At 38.2% G+C, this 20,333-nt stretch overlaps 1 long non-coding RNA gene across 2 annotated transcripts; it reads right to left on the bottom strand.

The window, feature by feature from the left end:
- Positions 1-9,392: 9,392 nt before the first annotated feature.
- Positions 9,393-12,800, bottom strand: LOC120536268. 2 transcript variants are annotated; one of them, XR_005635091.1, is made up of 5 exons: positions 12,724-12,787; positions 11,372-11,557; positions 10,799-10,940; positions 10,589-10,681; positions 9,393-9,797 (listed from the first exon to the last, which is right to left on the bottom strand). It is a non-coding gene; the product is annotated as an uncharacterized LOC120536268 (long non-coding RNA). The 2 variants fall into 2 exon arrangements; XR_005635092.1 differs by lacking the exon at positions 11,372-11,557 and having other exon boundaries at positions 12,724-12,800.
- Between the last annotated feature and the right edge of the window lie 7,533 nt (positions 12,801-20,333).

Consider the following 20,333-nt stretch of genomic DNA (forward strand, 5'->3'; position numbering starts at 1 on the left):
TCAAAACATTAGTGGTGAAAGGTCATTATCAATAGCTTAAGACTTTTAAGAACCTGACGTACATCTTCCATTTCCAGGTGTGAAATCTGAGTTTCTGAAGAAAACTCATTTTTAATATCGAGAGAGCATGCAAGTTTCACACAGCTGTACATTTATTAACCATTTGAATACTGTGAAATAGTAATGCTGTGTCAACCCAAGCAGAAACAAAAAAATAAAATACTATTAGTCAAGTGTGGAAATTGCTCTGCTGTATTACCCCTCACTGCCATAACATGAATGTTACCCCTGTTTCCTTGGTTACTTAATTCTGAGTCTGCAGAGTAATTATAGTATATAATTTTATTTTTGATGTAATTACAGAATCTAAAACAAATTAAAAAAGATTTGAAAAATTGGGTTTATAAAGTTTTTTGCCATGTAAATTCAAGAATATTACTCCCTAAAGCCTCATTGACACTTATGGAAGACCGACATATTTGCCCCCATGGAAACATAGCAAAAGGCTCCATTGCACCATGGGAACTTGCACCTTGCTGTTACCTATCAACCACCGGTTCCTGCTTCTTGATTGCTGCAGAGTGGTTGAGGAGGTGCATACTCCAAATGCCATGGAGGAGTGTACTGAGTATGATTGCCATCACCAAGATTGTCATTGAGATTTGCAAAGTAGGCATCATACTAGCTGAATAACCAAAACTAAGTTCAACAAAATGTATGTGTGCCAGGAAAAGAGTGAAGTGATTTTTATTTTTTCTTTTCTCACTAGAGGTGAGAGGTTGCACTGACAGCATGTTGCCGCACCCACCACATGACGAACCACCTGGATTAGGACCCAAGTGCAGTGTGTTATGCCTCAGCACCACAGAACAGTGTGAGGTTTTATACAGTAGCTGGAGTGCCAATCCTGCCACCTACCCCCAAGTTTTCCCTGTAAATTGAAGGCCCTACTTGCAGGGCTAGATTTGGATTAACATTATACCCAGGACAAAGCAGTTGCAGGTTAAACGCCTAGCTCCACGGCCCAACAGAGTAGAGTTACTTGTGGCATTTACGGGATTTTAACTGGTAACCTTCCGATTGCCGGAGTAGATTCTTATCCTCAGAGCCACCCCTTAAATGACAGGCAGACACATGCAGATCTGGTGCAAGAGAATTGGTCCAGGGACTAAAAAGTTTTTTTCTTTGTCAGTAGTGCAGATTTTGCAGTGATTTTTAATGAAGCGAAGTTTTGCTACAGCTTAAATTGTGTATGAACTGCTGCATCATTGCATATATGGCAACACTTTAAGATGGTAGCATGGAATTCAAAATATCCTAGTTTTAAAATTTCCAACACAAATGTTTGTTTTTGTGTTTATTTTGCTTAGGGATCTTCCCATGGGTAGTTTGGCTACTGAATTTGGCTCTGCTCTCTAAAGACAATGTATTTTGCTTGCATCTAAATCTTGGGTCACTGGCACCTTCCTGTTTTTGGCTTTGAAATTTGCCAAGTCCTTTCAACAATTTTCTTCAAGCCATGTCTTTTCTTATTTTATTATTATTATTATTTTTAGTTTAAAAGCAAATAACAATCCATATAATCAAATCAACTTAAGAAAACCACCACCAAAATGAAAGAAAGAAAGAGAAGAGAGCCAGACAACAAAAAATCATTTCTAATTAAAATAATTTTAGACACAGACATTTTAAGCCAGTTTCTAAAAGACGCTAGATTAAAAAGGGCTTTTACATAAACAACTACAAAAACAACAGAAAAAACTGAAGGAACACGTGAGCAAGTTATCCGCCTCTTCAAGACAAACTAGTCATGGAATTTAGCACATTCAGGCAAAAAGTCAAATGTTTGCCATTGGCTGGAGTCGGGTCTTTTCACAATCCTTGCATTCCTCCCACTGACCATTTCTCCTGGAATCTTTCCAAGTTCAGAGGTTTTATCAATCAAGTTCTGCTTGTTTTTGACCAAAAACATATGCTGTACTACTGAAAGTTCTAATGTTGCCGTTGTCATTTCTTTTGACTGATAAGCCTCTTGATTGGGCTTCCTTCCTATATGCTACTAGACATCGTTGTAATTGTGTGTTTTAAGATTCTGTTAAAGTATTTTCAAAGACTTTTCATTCACCTGTTTGTAGAAACTCTATAAGAAATTAAATGATAAACTGATGAAATCATAGACTCCACTTTAGTAACACTATTTTGTAGTGGTTCTAGTGAAAATTTTTAAAAAAGTGTTATGATCTTCAGGTTGTTAAGGTTATAAATGTAACATTAAAATTAAGATCATGGAGAAATGCAAGTTAGAATGCAGTTATCATAGGTTATATACTGGAAAAAATCTCCCAACCTTAGACACTGAACTGAGCAAAACAAGGAGACGTTTTAAAGACAAACAAACAATAGCTGGTCAAAGTTTTTAATATGGGAAGGCTGGTCATATGACCACAAATTGTTCTAAGCTGAAAGAAAAAGCTCAGGGGCATAACAATTGGTTTGGGGGGGTCCTGTTGTCAAGCCCAGTCATTTGGATTTTTTAATCTAGATTCTTTGATTTCAGGACCTCTCTTTCTTTCACACTCATCACCACCAGGCAATATTGGGTAGAGTCAACATAATCGCACTTAGGCAGTGTGGTGAACACTTTGTGAATTTATTTAATGTTCAGAAGAAGTTATAGAAAATCAAACAAAAGTACTGAATGTTGCAATATTGACTTCTGGTTTTTCTTAAATATCGAATCAAATTAAAAAATGAATATATTGTCCTGCCCAAAGAAACACTAAGGTTTTGTCGTTAGTGGATCCAAGTTTGATCGACCAGAAAGTGCCCAACGCTGAACTTTAAACTGTCGCGCCATGAGATCATGCGTTTCACAATCCTGGTTGTTATTGACTGTGCATGGCAACAGTTGCTTTCAATAATGAAATCGGAAGAAAGAGCAAAGTTGGGAAAGCACGTTAATGCTGTAACCAGGTGAGCAAGAATCTAATAAACTACACCCAGAACATAAGACAAAAATATGCAGTGAAAAATGGGAGAGAGAAGACTGAAAACCAGAAAATTGCACTTAAATCGGCCATAACCAGAGACGTAAATCATAGTCAGCAAAGCATAGTCATCATAGCAAAGATTCTGACACAAAAAGAATCTTTCAAAAGAATAGACAAACAGATTGCTGAGTCAATTATAAGTGGGTCCAAACTTGAAAAACCAAAATGTCCAAGGAGTTAACCTTTATACCCCTTGACATGTCGTGTCACACCATTGGTGACCCCGATGTTGCCCCCTAACAACCAAATAGCAACCATGAACACTAAAGTCTCAAAATGGCGGTTGCAAGAAAAAAAAAGAAAGAAGTGTCATCACAGAAGAATGCAAAAATAAGTAGTATAAGAAAAGCTGTACTAAGATAAAAAAATAAAGGTGACCATTGGATTCTTGGGTCTCAAAAAAATGAAAAATAAATTAGATTTAGAGGAGGAGCAGAAAAAATTAAAATAGTCATATTGTAACACCAAACATAGCCTAACAACAGCATAGCAACTGTCAACTGAACTGTCTCATAAGCAAAACAAGGCAGTGCCGCTGAAGAATATGAACCATTTTTAACAATTTTAAAAACACGTAGGAACAACAAATAAACTCCAAAAATATACTCAGATCGTTTTTACAAGCCAAGGAACAGTTTGGAAAATTACACTTCATGATGCACACTGTTACAGCAGTTAGTCTCATTTCTTGCAATTCATACCATCCGGGCACATCTGAATAATTTAAAAACTGCTCTTCCAAAGTCCTGTTTAAAGAAGCAGTTTAACATTTAACACTCTTGTACCATCAAAGCTGCTCACCAAACTCCTACATTTCAGACTTCGCGTCACCCACTACAACTGGGTTTTGATATTCCTAACTATCACACCTCAGATTTGCACATTGACAGCATCACATCCTCCATGCTAATTCTCTAACACGGGCATTCCAAACGGTAGTCTGATGAGCCCCAATATGATTGCAGGTCCAGACACAATGCTAACTTCATCACTAAATATGCTGACAAAACACCATCATAGGCCTGAGAACCAATGTCATAAGAAATGACAAGATGACTTTCAGAGAAGAGCCCTACCAGATGAGTTAAAGGTGCCTGGACAACAATCTGATATTTAATGTCATTAAAACCAAGGACCTGGACGTAGACTACAGAAAGCAGATCACACTGCCATCTCTTTTGGGGGAAATGGTATAGAGAGGGTGAGCAGCTTTAAATTTCTTTCAGTAAACAGCATGATATGTTATTACTGGTAAATTGAAGTGGAAACAGCTCATTATGACTTTTGTCAAGTTCACCAATACCGTTACTTCCTCAGATGCCTAACAGTTGCACATTGGAATCCATCTTCACTGGCTGCATCATATCCTGATAAGTCATCCACATCCATCCATCCATTTTCCAACCCTCTGAATCTGAACACAGGGACACGGGGGTCTGCTGGAGCCAATCCCAGCCCACACAGGGCACAAGGCAGGAACCAATCCCAGGCAGGGTGCCAACCCACCGCAGGACACACACAAACACACCCACACACCAAGCACACGCTAGGGCCAATTTAGAATCACCAATCCACCTAACCTGCATGTCTTTGGACCTGTTTGGCTTATTGCAGAAGGTGGTGAAGGCCAAATAAAATATTACCAGCACCCAGCTGCCTTCTGTTTGGGACATTTATAACTCATGCTGGCAAGATTATTACACATTTTGCCATTCTACACACTTGATTTCCTTAATCCTCCCTTCTGGCATATGCTAAAGGACCAATGGCCCTCACACCACTATAGATTCAGTGATAGCATTTCAGTTGTGGAGTTACTGAACAGTCAATCATAATAACAAATATTGTAAAAAATGCAAACTATACACCCAGAAATTTTCATGTTTTTGATAGAAATTGATATTTTTTATCAAGATACCATTCATTTTATTTAAAAAATACAGCCAAGACATTACTAGTATTACTAATGGCTCTTACTCCCTGAAATGACTGATTTTAATTAATTGTTCCCAGATGACTCCAAAGCTCATTTTAGTAGCCAATCATCCAGAGTACTAATAGTCAACTCCTTCAGCTTATCCTTATTTACTTATTTTAAATTCTGTTTGGTTATTAGAGAAACCTTTGTAATTGGATTAGCATGACTGAAACCTGTAATTGAAGAGCTCAGTTCCAAAATCAACTAAGTGCAAAAGATACATTTTGGAGATAAATAGGAAAATCTGGATCCGTACTTTGCAGATTTTGAAACTAAATCCCTAAAACTATAACGCTACACTGTTGCAATTAGCAGGTTTTGAAGCTCAAACATATTTTTGGTGCATGACCAACTGCATGAAAAGTCAAAATCACGTGTTAACTAAATTTTACCAAAAGGTGTAATTAGCAGATTTTGAAACTCACATCTTCAATTCTGTTCACTTTGATTGCAAGGTATTGGCATTCCTAAATTACCCTCCTGGGTTCAAAATGGCCAAAATGAAATGCGTCAATCTAATTTTTGTAAAACAAAATTAAGGTTATTCCATGTGAAAGATTGCCAAAAAAACTGAAGAAGTCATACAAAGACAGAAAATGAAGGCCCAGATGAACAACTATAGAAGATAATATGAACAACAAAGTGAGTAGTTTGAGAAAGAAATGTCCTTCTGGTCCTCAGTTGGCTCTTTCCTCAAATACAACATGCCATGCCAAAAACCAGTGTCATCTGCATCAGTGAAAAGACAACTCTAGGATGCTGACCTTAGAGGCAGAGTTTCAAAGAAAAAGCCATATGTGAAACTGGCAAATAGAAAGAAGAATGGGCAAAAGAACATACATAATGGACAGAAGATGACCAGAAAAGCATATTATGGTCAGCATCCAGCACTTCAGGATGATTCAATATTGAATGCACACTGTATCTGACTCACTATTCTTTTTATCATTTGATATTTATTTTATATAAAAAAGTTAATGATTGTTTTTTTTGTCGATCTGAATTTTTTCTCAAAACTGTTTATTGCAAACAACTTTAATGCTGTTATCTACACTGGCTTAAGATGAATCAAGATTGTCTCAATCTCAACAGTTATTCAGATATGTTGAATAATGTAAATCTTATAGCTGCCACATACCAGTCAAGTGTTCTGGGTATGGCATATTATCACATGCAGCTTTTAGTAATGAAATAGCTGAAATATTGATAGATCAAAAAAATCAATAAAAGACTTGTACAGATTTTCAATTTATTTGTAGCACTGTCTTGAAAACCTTTTAAAAATTTGTAAAGTTTAATTTTGTTTCACATGTGTATGATTTGCTAATGGGAAGGCAAAATACCTTTGTAAATAAATCTCTTTGTACATCTGTGCTTGTATATACTGTATGTACATGTTTCTGCCAAGATTAGGACCATGTTGAATTTCTAACAGTGCCAAAAAAATATGGTTAATGCTATATTCATCCATCCATTTCCTAACCTGCTTGTTCAGAATGGGGTTGCGGAGCAGATGGACCCTATTCTAGCAAGCATCAGGCATGACGCAGAAACAATCGCTTTCCAGAATGGCAGGTGCAATGCATGGTGAACACATGGACACGAGCCAATTTAGCATTGTCAGTTCAATGAACTTGCATGGCTTCGGACTGTGGGATGAAAACAAAGCATCTAGGGAAAATCTACACAGACAGGGGAAGAACACACAAACAGAGCTACCATTTCCCTACTGTTCATTCTGCTAATGGTATGTTACTGATATACAACACATTAACAATCTGCTAATTGTAAATATTTACCCTATAACTTCCATGTGTTTGAGTGTATAGGAAGAAGATAATACAGTTTCTTAACTTTATTGTTGGTATTCTGTTAGAAACACCTGATGGTAACTAATATGGTCTGCTACTTGTATTATAATGTAACATTTAAGTAAAAAAACACACATTTTTAAGGTATGGGAAAGTTAACACCTATGTGATATGTGTGATAATCACATATGTGATTATGTGGCTTGTTTACTACGTTAAAAAATATTGCCGCATCCCGGGTTGGCAATATGGCAAACGCCTCTGGCAATGCTTTGGTCAGGGCGGTATTTTCATGTATTTTTTCAACAATACGAAACAACAATACGAAAAAGTTAAGTGTGTACCTAAAGACTGGCATTCACATCCAGTACCGCATTTTTATGATATCTTATAGGTGTTCATGGTGTACATGTTCTTGATTTAAATATACTGACTTAGGTGCAGGGGAGTCTTAGGAAAGGGGATAGCGAGGGGGTTTGTGGCAGTGCTGGTGCAATGCTAGAGAAAAGTTGCCAAGGTAAAAATTGCGCTCTTTCTTCATGTTTCTGCAAGAAAATCGAATCAATGTCATATTTCATAAGTGCTAAATAGGTTATCTTTGAGTGGCACTAAAACCAGAATAAGTCTCTATTCCCTCGGTATTTAACTCTCTGGTCTGCCAGGTAGCTTACTGTCCGGACTGCCCAAATATAATTACAAATTTCTACGAAGCAGAAGTGTAATGATTATCCTTACCTAGGATTCAAGTTTGCAGTATATTCGCTAATTTATGCAGAGAAAGCAACATAACCATCTGAGCAATGCATGGTGCCAGCTTTTATGCGAGATAAAAGCTACAGAGATCTGTTTTAGCTTTCCAGGAGCAAATGTGTAGGTACAGAACGTGTTTTCCAACTGTTTTTCTGTGGTGGCACGTTTTCGTAACCCAAAAAAATCCCAAAGTACGCCACGATTCTACCAATCACAAAAGCATTAACTCTGATTTTTTCTCTATATATATACTGCTCAAAAAAATTAAAGGAACACTTTTTAATGAGAGTATAGCATCAAGTCAATGAAATTTCTGGGATATTAATCTGGTCAGTTAAGTAGCAGAGGAGGTTGTTAATCAGTTTCAGCTGCTGTGGTGTTAATGAAATTAACAACAGATGCACTAGAGGGGCAACAATGAGATGGACCCCCAAAACAGGAATAGTTTTAACAGGTGGAGGCCACTGACATTTTTCCCTCCTCATCTTTTCTGACTGTTTTTCACTAGTTTCACATTTGGCTACAGTCAGTGTCACTACTGGTACCATGAAGTGATACCTGGACCCTACAGAAGTTGCACAGGTAGTACAACTTCTCCAGAATGGCACATCAATATGTACCATTGCTAAATGGTTTGCTGTGTTCAAGGTAGTCTCAAGGGCATGGAGGAGATTCCAGGAGACAAGCAGTTACTGTAGAAGAGCTAGACAGGGCCATAGAAGGTTCTTAACCCATCAGCAGGACCAGTATCTGCTCCTTTGGGAAAAGCAGAACAGGATGAGCACTGTCAGAGCCCTACAAAATGACCTCCAACAGGCCACTGGTGTGAAAGTCTCTGACCAAACAACCAGAAAGACTTCATGAGGGTGACCCAAGGGTCCTATGTCCTCTAATGGGCCCTGAGCTCACTGCCCAGCAGCATGCAGCTGGATTGGCATTCGCCATAGAATACCAGAATTGGCAGATGCACCACTGGTGCCCTATGCTTTTTACAGATGAGAGCAGGTTCACCCTGAGCATGTGACAGAAGTGAAAGGGTCTGGAGAAGCCATGGAGAACATTATGCTGTCTGTAACATCATTCAGCATGAGCACTTTGGTGGTGGGTTAATGATTGTCTGGGGAGGCATATCCATGGAGGGTCACACAGACCGCTACAGGCTTGACAAAGGCACCTTGGCTGCCATTAGGTATCAGGATGAAATCCTTGGACCCATTGTCAGACCCTATGCTGGTACAGTGGCTCCTGGTGCATGACAATTCCTGGCCTCATGTGGTGAGAGTATGCAGGCAGTTCCTGGAGGATGAAGGAATTGATACCATTGACTGGCCCCCACACTTTCCTGACCTAAATCCAATAGAACACCTCTGGGACATTAACACTCTAAAAACTACTGTTTTGAGCCAACAAAAAAAATTAACGCAACGCTCTGCATCAAGCTTTTTAAGTTACTACAACTTCTGATTAAAATTACGTTGAACCAACCCACAACATTGAGTAACTGGAAAAGGTTTTTCTTTCAGATCTTAAATTGCTTTTAAGCACCATCAGCTTAAAAAATTATAGGGTACACAGAACTTTTTAAATTCACTGCACATAAAAAATTAAGTTGTCCCAACTAATTTATGTTACATTTTTAAAGACTCTTTTAAGTTCTACGTACTTAATTAGTAATATATTTTAAAGTTGTGATGATGTAAAAAATGAAGTTGGTGCAATTAGTGTTTTCACACTATTATTTTCAGCTTCATCAAGTTTAATTATTTATTAAATTATCAAAAATACAGCCACTTAAAGAATGGAAGTGTTGCAAAATTTACTTTATTGGAAATATAACATGGCATTTTTACATTTTTCAACATCTTTCAAAAACTTTGACTAACAAATAGCCATACTACAGTGGTTTGAAAGAAAAGTGTTGTTAGAAATTGCTGTTCTTGAAATTCATTACTTTTTCCACATGTTTTTAGTCCATCAAGTTCAAGGAGCAGTTTCAGAAATACTTTGTATGTACATTTGAGACCCTTGATAGCTCCGATTCAGAGCACATATTAAACCCACGAGCAAAGCACAGCACCTTAAGACATCAATTCCATCCAGGATTTTGGCTGCCTCGATCACGATGGTTCCAGTGTTCGGATCCTGGTCTTTGATGATGGCGATGTTCAATACTTGCCTGTCAAGGTTTGCTTCAAACTCTTCAATATCCTGACAGAACAAAAGCAAAAGTATATTAAGAGGTTTAGTAAAACAGAATTGTGTTATTACTGTTGACGTTATTTTAACCATTCCAACACACAACCATACATATCTACTTACATGAGCAGTGAGTAGCATTGCCATCACACAATAGCTATGGAGACAAATTTAACTCGCTTTTTTTGTTTGTTGGGGTCAAAAGTGCCAATCTGAAGTATTACAAGAGCAGTAAAGCTTACTAGAATCTTCATAGTGGCAAAGTTGGTCAGGTAGTAATCCACCAACAAGAAAAGACGGTGTTTGGCAGCCTAATCAAAAACCTGACTATGTCCGGACTAAGCATTAAGTCAATACATTCAGAATTTTTTTTTTTCTCAGTTACAAATGGAACAATGGTCAGATCGATTTCCAGGATTTAGCAAAATGCTGCTGTGCTTATTTCTATTATTTAATGAAGTCTTCTTGCATATAATGTGTTAAGTTATCCTCTAGCATTATAATGTGTCATTCTTTAGGAAAGTGAGAAGGTTTAATCTATTTGTGATGTCAAATTTTGCCACTGTAGAACTTACTTTCAATTTTCAATTCTTTGGTTGAGGTCTGCAGAGAACAATTTCCTTTTTAAAAATGTCATCTCTTACTTTAGGCATATCACAGTGAAAGTTATAAAAACACCACATTTTTTTTTTTAAATAACCACTTTACAAGTGAAACAGGTTTTCAGTAACAATTACAGTCCTCTACAGCAGGTTTTTTCCTGGTGTATTAAAATGTAGATTCCACTGTGATAAATTACTTACATTAAACTCCTTGAAAAGGTCCTGTTCCTTTTCTCCAAGGTAGACAACCAGGCAACGAATGGCCACCTCTCACCGTACGTCAATTGCATTGTTCTTATTGAGTAAAAAGAGAAAAAAGAATAAAATTAAATTCCAATATGACTAATCCAAAAGGGTGACAAGTCAGCAGGCTGAATTTCAAAGACAGACAAGTCTGATTAGTGTTCATACCTCTAGAAGCTGATTCTTAATGTGCCTTCTCCTCAGTCCTGAAATTCCTCCCCTCGATGAGACTACATCCATTAATTTGGAGTTTGGCCATAAATGTCGATTCAAGACTTACAGTGGTTATTCTTGTGAATTCTTCATTTATCTGTATTTTACACAAATAAGTTGTCACATAATTAAAGTTAGCAGGCCATTAGCTAAACCACATCTTGATAGTTCAAGAGCAACAACAAAACGCAGCCTAGTGATATTCCAATATGACTGTTCACCAGTAATGCACTACGCTGCTGGGCTTTAGCTTGAATGTGTTGACTGCTGTTTAGTACCTGGCGCGCTCACTCTTGGGAGGTTAACAGATAATTCGACCTTAAACTAGGGAGGCATCCATCCAAAATATTCAGTATCAGTTACTGGGTCACTCAAATGGCATTGCCACAGCAAGGACCAGTGTTCTGCTTCTATGTGGAGAGCCACTAAACTCAGCAGGACTGGAAACACTTTGCAATTAACTGTCTAAAGCATGCCAAGCAAATGTTGACTTTTAAATAAGTTTTAAATAAGAGTGTACAATCTCACCTGTGTTGCATCAAATAAAGCAGGCCATCGGTCAATGATGTCTTTAATTGCAGGGGCCTGATAAATTATTTCCTTCCTGCTAAGAGAGAAGGTTTTGGCCATTTTCTCTGCAACCACAACACAATTATCCCTCTTCATCACTTCATATAGAGGTTCTTTCCTTCTCCAAACTTCCACTTGTTTCACCTTGAGGATAAGGTGGTAGATAATTTACTTCAGCCTTTTTTGGTTTTTTAACATTTTACAAGGGGGGCGTCGAATAAATGAACAAGACATCAAAATTGTATTTGAAATTTAAATGTGCAAGCATATAATCATAATGAATGAATTATAACTCAAATTAAAATAAAACATTTCTAAGGCAGAGATCTAATGACTAATATGTGCCAGCTTTAAAGTCCACAGTCTGTCCAGGTTTGGTTTGATATCCGAGATACGACACTCTGAGCTCCTTTTGAAGTTTGTTTCTATGACGAGCGCCACTGCTGCTGCTTTTATAGTCGCGTATTTTCAATCCAGAAAGTTCGAGACGTATCGGTGTCTGTCGCGAACATTCGGGTAACAGTAGATCAGGTGATCATGCAGCGCAACTGCACCACCTTGGCAGTGTAGCCAATATTACCAAATTGAGTGAAATAATTTACTGCGTATTGGGTTATTTTCGTGATACAACTAACAGCGGCATAATTTTTGTCGAAAATACGTTCGTCTCGCGCAGATTGACTTCATCGGTGTCGTCGTTTACGAGATTTTTAAAAATTAAAACATATGTAATCTTTTCTTTACATAAAAAAATTAAAGAAGAATAAATAATTTATTCTTTGTTTTGGGGATTAGAATTACTACCAAAAACCGCACAAGGCATTTTAACAGTCATTAAAGCACTTAAAAAAAATACATTGTAAATATTTCATCGAAGTTAGCCGAACACATGCAAATCTTATGGAACTAAAAATGATAGGATACAGCGACACTGCACGAGTATCATACCTTTGTTAGTTGTATCAGGGGTTATTGCCATCTATTTTATATTATGCAGGGGGCGCAGATTTATTCCAGGTAGAAAGGGGTGCATAATACGAACGTTTGAGAACCGCTGTCTTAGAGCAATGTAAATAATTATTAACTTGAAATGGCTCCTCTATTACTTAGCTTTTACCTGCTCATCTGCATAATGCTAGTTAGACAGCCATTACGTTAGCCTGCCTGACTCCGTTGCTTAACTTCTACAGACGTAAAGTAAAATTACTAGTCCTGTCAGCATTGCGCAAATAATAATGAATGATTACTGAGGGAGGAATTAAGTACTATTCACCTTTGACAGCAATTAAAATATCTGCTATATCACTCACCGTAGTTGTTTGTTTCATTAGCAGTATGGCGTTACGATCTTGTCACAGCATGTTAAGAGGGAGGAGCTTCTTGCCCACTCATGAAACAGATAAATTAAGTAGCCATAACATTATATTAGGTTAGACGAACTTGAATATTGCTTTTCAATAAATGAAAAAAGGAATTTGAGTTTAGATTACTTACAAGTCTAAGCTAAAGTATGTACTAATAAAATTCTTTCACGTCAACATACTAAATCATGTTTTCAAATTAAAATGTTTAATAAAATCATTGAACTTGAATTTTTAACCTAATATAATGCATTTGGTTAAGTGGTGGTTAGAGGTCCCTTGAATTGCTTTTTATATGTTTTGGTCCATCCAATGCCACCAGGTTGCACCTCAGACTGTCCAGGAGCTCAGTGATGCCCTGGTCGAGATCTGGGAGGAGATCCCCCACAACACCATCTGTCATCTCATTAGAAGCATGCACCGATGTTGTCAGGCATGTATACAAGAACACAGGGGCCATACAAACTACTGCGTACAATTTTGAGTTGCTGCAATTAAATTTTGGCAAAATGGACTAGCCTGCCACATAATTTTTTCACTTTGATTTTGGGGCGTCTTTGAATTCAGGGCTCTGTAGGTTGATCATTTTCATTTCCATCAAACGATGTGGCATCCTTTCGTTCCTAACACATTACCCAGTCTATATCAGTATAGATATCCAGGAGGATTTCTTTTTCCCATTGAGATCTGATGTGTTTTCAAAGTGTTCCTTTAATTTTTTGAGCAGTTTATATATATATATATATATATATATATATATATATATATATATATATATATATATATATATATATATATATATATATATATATATATCGTTCGGAGTCTGAATCACAATCTGATTATGTTTGGTCTGCAGACATGCGCCCCGGGTGCCCTCTCAGTTACGAGAAGCAGATCATAGAATGTTACATAGTTAACTGTCAAATAATTGCAAAGAGTACGCGACACGAGTACACGCCCTATTTTGGACTCATCAGGCGTACACATTCCACTGCACCCCTCATCGGGGACCGAACCTCGGATGTCAGACAAACGCACTTCGATTGAGACATTGTGAGAAAAAAAAATCCTATTCCAGTTCCACCTCCAGCCCATACCCTCCCTAAACACGTTTTTAAATCCCTTCTTTAGTCGATATAAATTGGAAGGCTAACTAGATCACATCCGGAGTTTTGCAGTAGCTCGCGCGTTTGATCGGGCGTGCGGGACGACCAGTGTGTGAGATGAGAGATCTCAGACTGGCCTGTATGTCAATCAAGTGGCAAATGGCATAGGGAGGATATATGATAAACTAACGTTTAAAAAAAAAAATGAATGCAACGCGATCTACCTGCACTACCTTTGCGATCTACCGGTCGGTCGCGATCGAAGCATTGGGCAGTCCTGTGTACAGTATAATTTCCAATCGTTGATAATGAAGAAGCATTACATTTAGCATTTGTGGAGTTTTAACACAGGTTTTAATGTACACCTATTTAAAGGGTGTTTATTTTTTCAATTAATTCAGTGTTTAGCAGTGCAGTCAAAGTCAACAGTCGTATCGATCGTTCCTTTTTACTTTGACTCGTCTGCATCTCATATGTAATACCAATTTGATCATTAATACGTTAGCCTCGTTTTCTTATTGCCTTCTTTTCAACTTGCCTTTTAGGAAGGTATTCAAATTCGGGTTGTACTTGCCAAAGTAGTATTTTGTTAAAAGTTCATGTTTAAGGTTATTGTTTAACTTTAAACTGTGACAGTTTTTAAAATTCCTGAAATTGCTCCGTCCTGGATATGAAGTTAATCTGCATCCAGCCCTGCAAGCAGGTCCTCCAACTCCAGGGAAAATTTGGGGGTTGGTGGCAGGAATGGCACTCTAGCCACCATAAAAAAAAACCTCACACTGTTCCAGTGTGGTACTGAGGTGTCACCTACTGCACTCAGGTCCCAATCCAGGTGGTTAGGCGTGTGGTGGGTGTGGCAATTTCAGCAACTGGATAGCCAGCAACAATTTTTTCATGGCCCTTTAAAAAAACTCTGTTATATCATTAATCCCAGTGCATTCTTAAAGTCAGTTAAAAAAAAAAAACGATATCTGCCAGGGTAAGTTTTTGGCATCTAGGACTGAAAACACAGTGACATTTGGCATTTGTGAAGCCACTTCTTTGAACGCTTGTGTCAGATGGTTAGGCTGCATGACAGGTTTGTTCAAGTCCCTTGGATCGATGTGAACTTTGTCAGTATCTCTTTTATGAGCAGATACCATTGATGAAACCCAATTAGTTGGTTCTGAAATGAATGTTATTAGTTCCAGATTTATCATGTTGTTTAGTTCTGTCTTCACTTTATTTATCCTTCATTGCAATAGGAACGGGGTGGACAACAAGAGTTATATTTGGATTTAGTTTCATTAAATATATCACCAGTAATGAGCCTATTTCATCACTGAACAAATCAGCATATTCAGTAAATATTTTACATGACAATTCAGTGTTCTAAGTGACATCAACCTGATGCACTTCGTCATTTAGAGATATTGAGTCCCCTTTTCAATCAATCTGGTAGTCCCAGTAATGGCTGGACCTTTTTATCCACTATATGAAACTGCAACATATGTGACTGGTGTCTGTTCGTCCTGCACTCAAGTAACACTGTGCCTGTAGTGTTTTTTTACAGCTCTTTCACAGGCCACCAGTTTTGTAGTTTGCTTTTCAGTGATTTTCCTTTTGCATCACAGTTCTGTAGGAGATCAAGGGTTCATGTCCCAGGTACTCCCTGCGTGGAGTTTGCAAAGTGCTTTGACTATTGAGAAAAGCACTATATAGGTATTGCTTCAAATTATATTATATTTCGCTCCAGTGTCCACTTTATGATCAAGTGCCTACCATTAATTGTCACACAACAATGAATTTCTTGTTTTTTAATTTTAACTTCTTTTATTGTGTCATTTTCACAAGCATCTAGTGATAACCCATACATTTGAAAGACTTCTTCCCTGTCACTCATATATTCATGAGTTGTCTAATTGACAGATTTGTAATGCCTGCCTTGTAGGGCAGGTCTATAGTGAGATTTAAAATGGGTATAATGTTTACAATAGTAATACCACAGTCTGTATGCTCTGCACTGATCTGTTTTTGCTGGGTGATATCTACCACAGTTTCTGCAACTTGCAATGTCCTGTGTTTTGCAGTCTGGCCCTTGTGCTGCTTCTGGTTAGCACTTTTGTGTCCTTTTCTTAATGTAAGCAGGACTTTGATACGAGTTGTTGCAATGGGCTTCACGTACTGCTCAGTTAACTTACTGAGCTGGTGGATATCAATGTCTTTGTTAATTAGTTACTTGTAACGTTTTCCTTATGATGTCACTGACTGGGCCACAAAATTAATCTGTCTCTTATTAGCTCATCTTGTAAAGTTGCAAATGTACATGTTTTCGCTTTGTTTTTCAACGCACGTCACCCTCTTAGGCAGGGGTGAGCAAAGTCAGCCCTGGTGGGCCGCGGTGGCTACAGGTTTTTGTTCCAACCCAGTTACTTTATTAGAAAACAATCCTTGCCAATTATTTAATTTCATGGTTTGTTAGCACTTTAACTCTACCATGTCAGTTCATTCCAATATCCTAGATTTGTTTTTCCTTTCTAAGAATATCATACAAATGATTTGAAGTCTTAAAACAGATTAATAATTCTCAGTCCTTAACTTTTGTCTCTTCACTTTCCTTCCAAATGTTTAATTAAACCAAATACTGCACAATTAATACACATAGATGTAAATGGAAACAAGCTAAATGGAGAAATGCTTTTTTCTTTTCTTTTGTCAATTGCATTTTACTTCTATTAAAAACCAAATATACAGTTGTTAAGGATGAAAATACTGCAAGTAATAAGGGTTCAAAATCTTAATGAGCTTGACAACTGAAATGAAGCAGAAGTGTCACTTGAACAATAAGTGCTTCTTATTGAGCATTTGTGTTAGAACAAAAATCTGCAGCTACTGCGGCCCTCCGGGAACGACTTTGCCCACCCCTGCACTGAGATGCCTTTCTATTGTGATGTTGCTTTGTGGGCTGCACATTCCTCTAAACTTTCTTCTCAGGCATTCTGGGTCCACATGCCACTGAGCTGGTGGAATTATGCCTCCACTGTTGTTGACATAAATAACACAACATATGTGAACGAACGTTCCCTTTCAATTGCCTGTGGCTCCACAAGATTGAAGAATATGAGCATTCTTTTTTTTCCAGGCTTGCTGCTGTTCATTGCAGCAATAAAGATTTCGTATTCTTGCTTAAATATCTTCTAGTTCTTTGCTAAATATCAATTTAAGGTTAGCATCTCTGGCTGCTCTTTTAGCCTTCTCATCTTTTCCATATTGTTTACAAGTTGCTACACCAAAAGAAGAAAGAATTGCGAACTGGTTGTTTTCCCGGAGAAGTTAAACTGGAGCTTGCGTTAGTTAGAAAATCTTAGTTTTTTTTTTTTTTTACTTCAGACACCATGTTGATTGCTCTGTTAAACTTCAAGTAATCAGGTTTCAGAACTGCAAACATTTACTAATAAACCATTCACAGAACATGCACCTAGCAAGCACACATCCAACTCCCAGTTTCTACATTAAAGATGTTTTGCACATGTCAGTTTGTCCCTACATAAAACACTAAGGTATATGCAGCGTGTATGGTGATGAATCTTCTCCTTCTTTTGGCTGCTCCCATTAGGGGTTGCCACATCTTCCTGTCCTCTGCATCTTGCTTTGTTACACCCATCAACTGCATGTCCTCTCTCACCGGTGATGAATAAACAAACAATATTATTACTGTAGTAGTGTAATTAATTAATAAGTAATAATAATAATAATAATACTGGGTAGTAGTGAAGAGTTACCAGACAGTTGGGAAACTACAGCAGAAGTAGTAAGGGTGACAGCAAGAAGAGTGCTTGGCGTGACATGTGGACAGAGGAAGGATGAAAAGGAAACCTGGAGGTGGAATGAGGAAGTAGAGGAGAGTATACAGAGGAAGAGGATGGTAAAGAAGAAGTGGGATAGTCAGAGAAATGCAGAAAGTAGACAAGAGTACAAGGAGATAAGGAGCAAGGTGAAGAGAGAGGTGGCGAAGGCTAAAGAAAAAGCGTATGATGAGTTGTATGAGAGGTTGGACACTAAGGAGGGAGAAAAGGACCTGTACTGATTGGCTAGACAGAGGGACCAAGCTGGGAAAGATGTGCAGCAGGTTAGGGTGATAAAGGATAAAGATGGAAATGTACTTACAAGCGAGGAGAGTGTGTTGAGCAGATGGAAAGAGTACTTTGAGAGGCTTATGAATGAAGAAAACGAGAGAGAGAAGAGATTGGATGATGTGGAGATAGTGAATCAGGAAGTGCAATGGATTAGCAAGGAGGAAGTAGACAGCTATGAAGAGGATGAAAAATGGAAAGTCCAGATGACATACTTGTGGAAGCATGGAGGTGTTTAGGAGAAACGGCAGGGGACTTTTTAACCAGATTGTTTAATGGAATCTTGGAAAGTGAGAGGATGCCTGAGGAGTGGAGAAGAAGTGTACTGGTGCCGATATTTAAGAATAAGGGGGATGTGCAGGACTGTAGTAACAACAGGGGGATAAAATTGATGAGACATAGCATGAAGTTATGGGAAAGAGTAGTGGAAGCTAGGTTAAGAAGTGAGGTGATGATTAGTGAGCAGCAGTATGGTTTCATGCGAAGAAAGAGCACCAAATATGCAATGTTTGCTCTGAGGATGTTGATGGAGAAGTACAGAGAAGGCCAGAAGGAGTTGCATTGCATCTTTGTGGACCTGGAGAAAGCATATGACAGGGTGCTTCAAGAGGAGCTGTGGTATTGTATGAAGAAGTCGGGAATGGCAGAGAAGAACATAAGAGTTGTATATGATATGTATGAGGGAAATGTGACAGTGATGAGGTCTGCGGTAGTAGTGATGCATTCAAGGTGGAGGTGGGATTACATCAGGGATCAGCTCTGAGAAATTTCTTATTTGCAATGGTGATGGACAGGGTGACAAACGAGATTAGACAGGAGTCCCCATGGACTATGATGATAGCTGATGACATAATGATCTGTAGCGATAGTAGGAGCAGGTTGAGGAGACCCTGGAGAGGTGGAGATATGCTCTAGAGGGGAGAGGAATGAGGTCAGTAGGAACAAGACATGTATAGAATGGTGAGGATGCAAGTAGTTGACAAAGGTGGATGAGTTTAAATACTTGGGATCAACAGTACAAAGTAATGGGGATTGTGGAAGAGAGGTGAAAAAGAGAATGCAGTCAGGGTGGAATGGGTGGAGAAGAGTGTCAGGTGTAATTTGTGAGAGATGGGTATCAGCAAGAGAGAAAAGGAAGGTCTACAGGATGATAGTGAGACCAGCTAAGTTATATGGGTTGGACACAGTGGCACTGACCAGAAAACAGGAGACAGAGATGGAGTTGGCAGAGTTAAAGATGCTAAGATTTGCATTAGGTGTGACAAGGATGGATAGGATTTGAAATGAGTACATTAGAGGGTCAGCTCAAGTTGGACGGTTGGGAGACAAAGTCAGAGAGGCAAGATTGTGCTGGTTTGGACATGTGCAGAGGAGAGATGCTGAGTATATTGGGAGAAGGATGCTAAGGATAGAGCTGCCAGGGAAGAGGAAAAGAGGAAGGCCTAAGAGAAGGTTTATGGATGTGGTGAGAGGGGACATGCAGGTGATGGGTGTAACAGAACAAGATGTAGAGGACAGAAAAATATTGAAGTAGATGATCTGCTGTGGCAACCCCTAACGGGAGCAGCCAAAAGAAAAAGAAGAAGTGTAATTAATTAATAAATACACTTGTAATGTCATAACTCATAACTCATTCTGCACTCATCTCTGTGTAGCTTATTGGCACAAACTTTGTCACAGCATTAATTAATTTTGGTTCCTTGAAGTCGAAGTGTGTATGTGACATGATGCTACTGTCTGTAAAGGTAAAAAAAATAAAAACAACATTACTTTTACTGAACCTCAACTAAATATTATAATGATTAAGTATTTCTCTTGACACTGTAATTTATCCGTAAAACGGCTCAACCATCCACTATCTGTTATGTGCAGATGCTGCCAGCAATTTTAACTTAAGACTTCTGCACTGATGTTAAATCTCCATCAGGTACTTCTTTGAAAAGTTTTGTTTAAAAACTACAAATAGCGACAGACCCTCCACACCCAACAAGTAACAGCAGCACATGAATCTTCTCATCACCTGAGTTTAAATCTGCTGTCAAAGAAAGCAATTTTAGCCAAATGATATTGTAAGATGATGTTAAAAATGTATTTTCTGCACACTACTAGTACAGGCATACATGTAAATGATATTCTATTATTATTTCAGTTATTTTGGATATGGCTCAGGTCAGGTTGGGGAACATGCACTAGTACAGCACCCACTACATGACAAAAGAGCTGAGGATCCCGGTTGGCAACCCCTAAGTTGAGTTCCACACCCCAGAAATGGCGATCTATCTGCTTCAGCCTGGTGTTACATGGGTGTCCCCTTGGCCTGGTCCAGCCATTCAGACTT

Source organism: Polypterus senegalus, chromosome 10, assembly GCF_016835505.1.
Source record: "Polypterus senegalus isolate Bchr_013 chromosome 10, ASM1683550v1, whole genome shotgun sequence".
In the NCBI taxonomy this organism is placed as follows: domain Eukaryota; kingdom Metazoa; phylum Chordata; class Cladistia; order Polypteriformes; family Polypteridae; genus Polypterus; species Polypterus senegalus.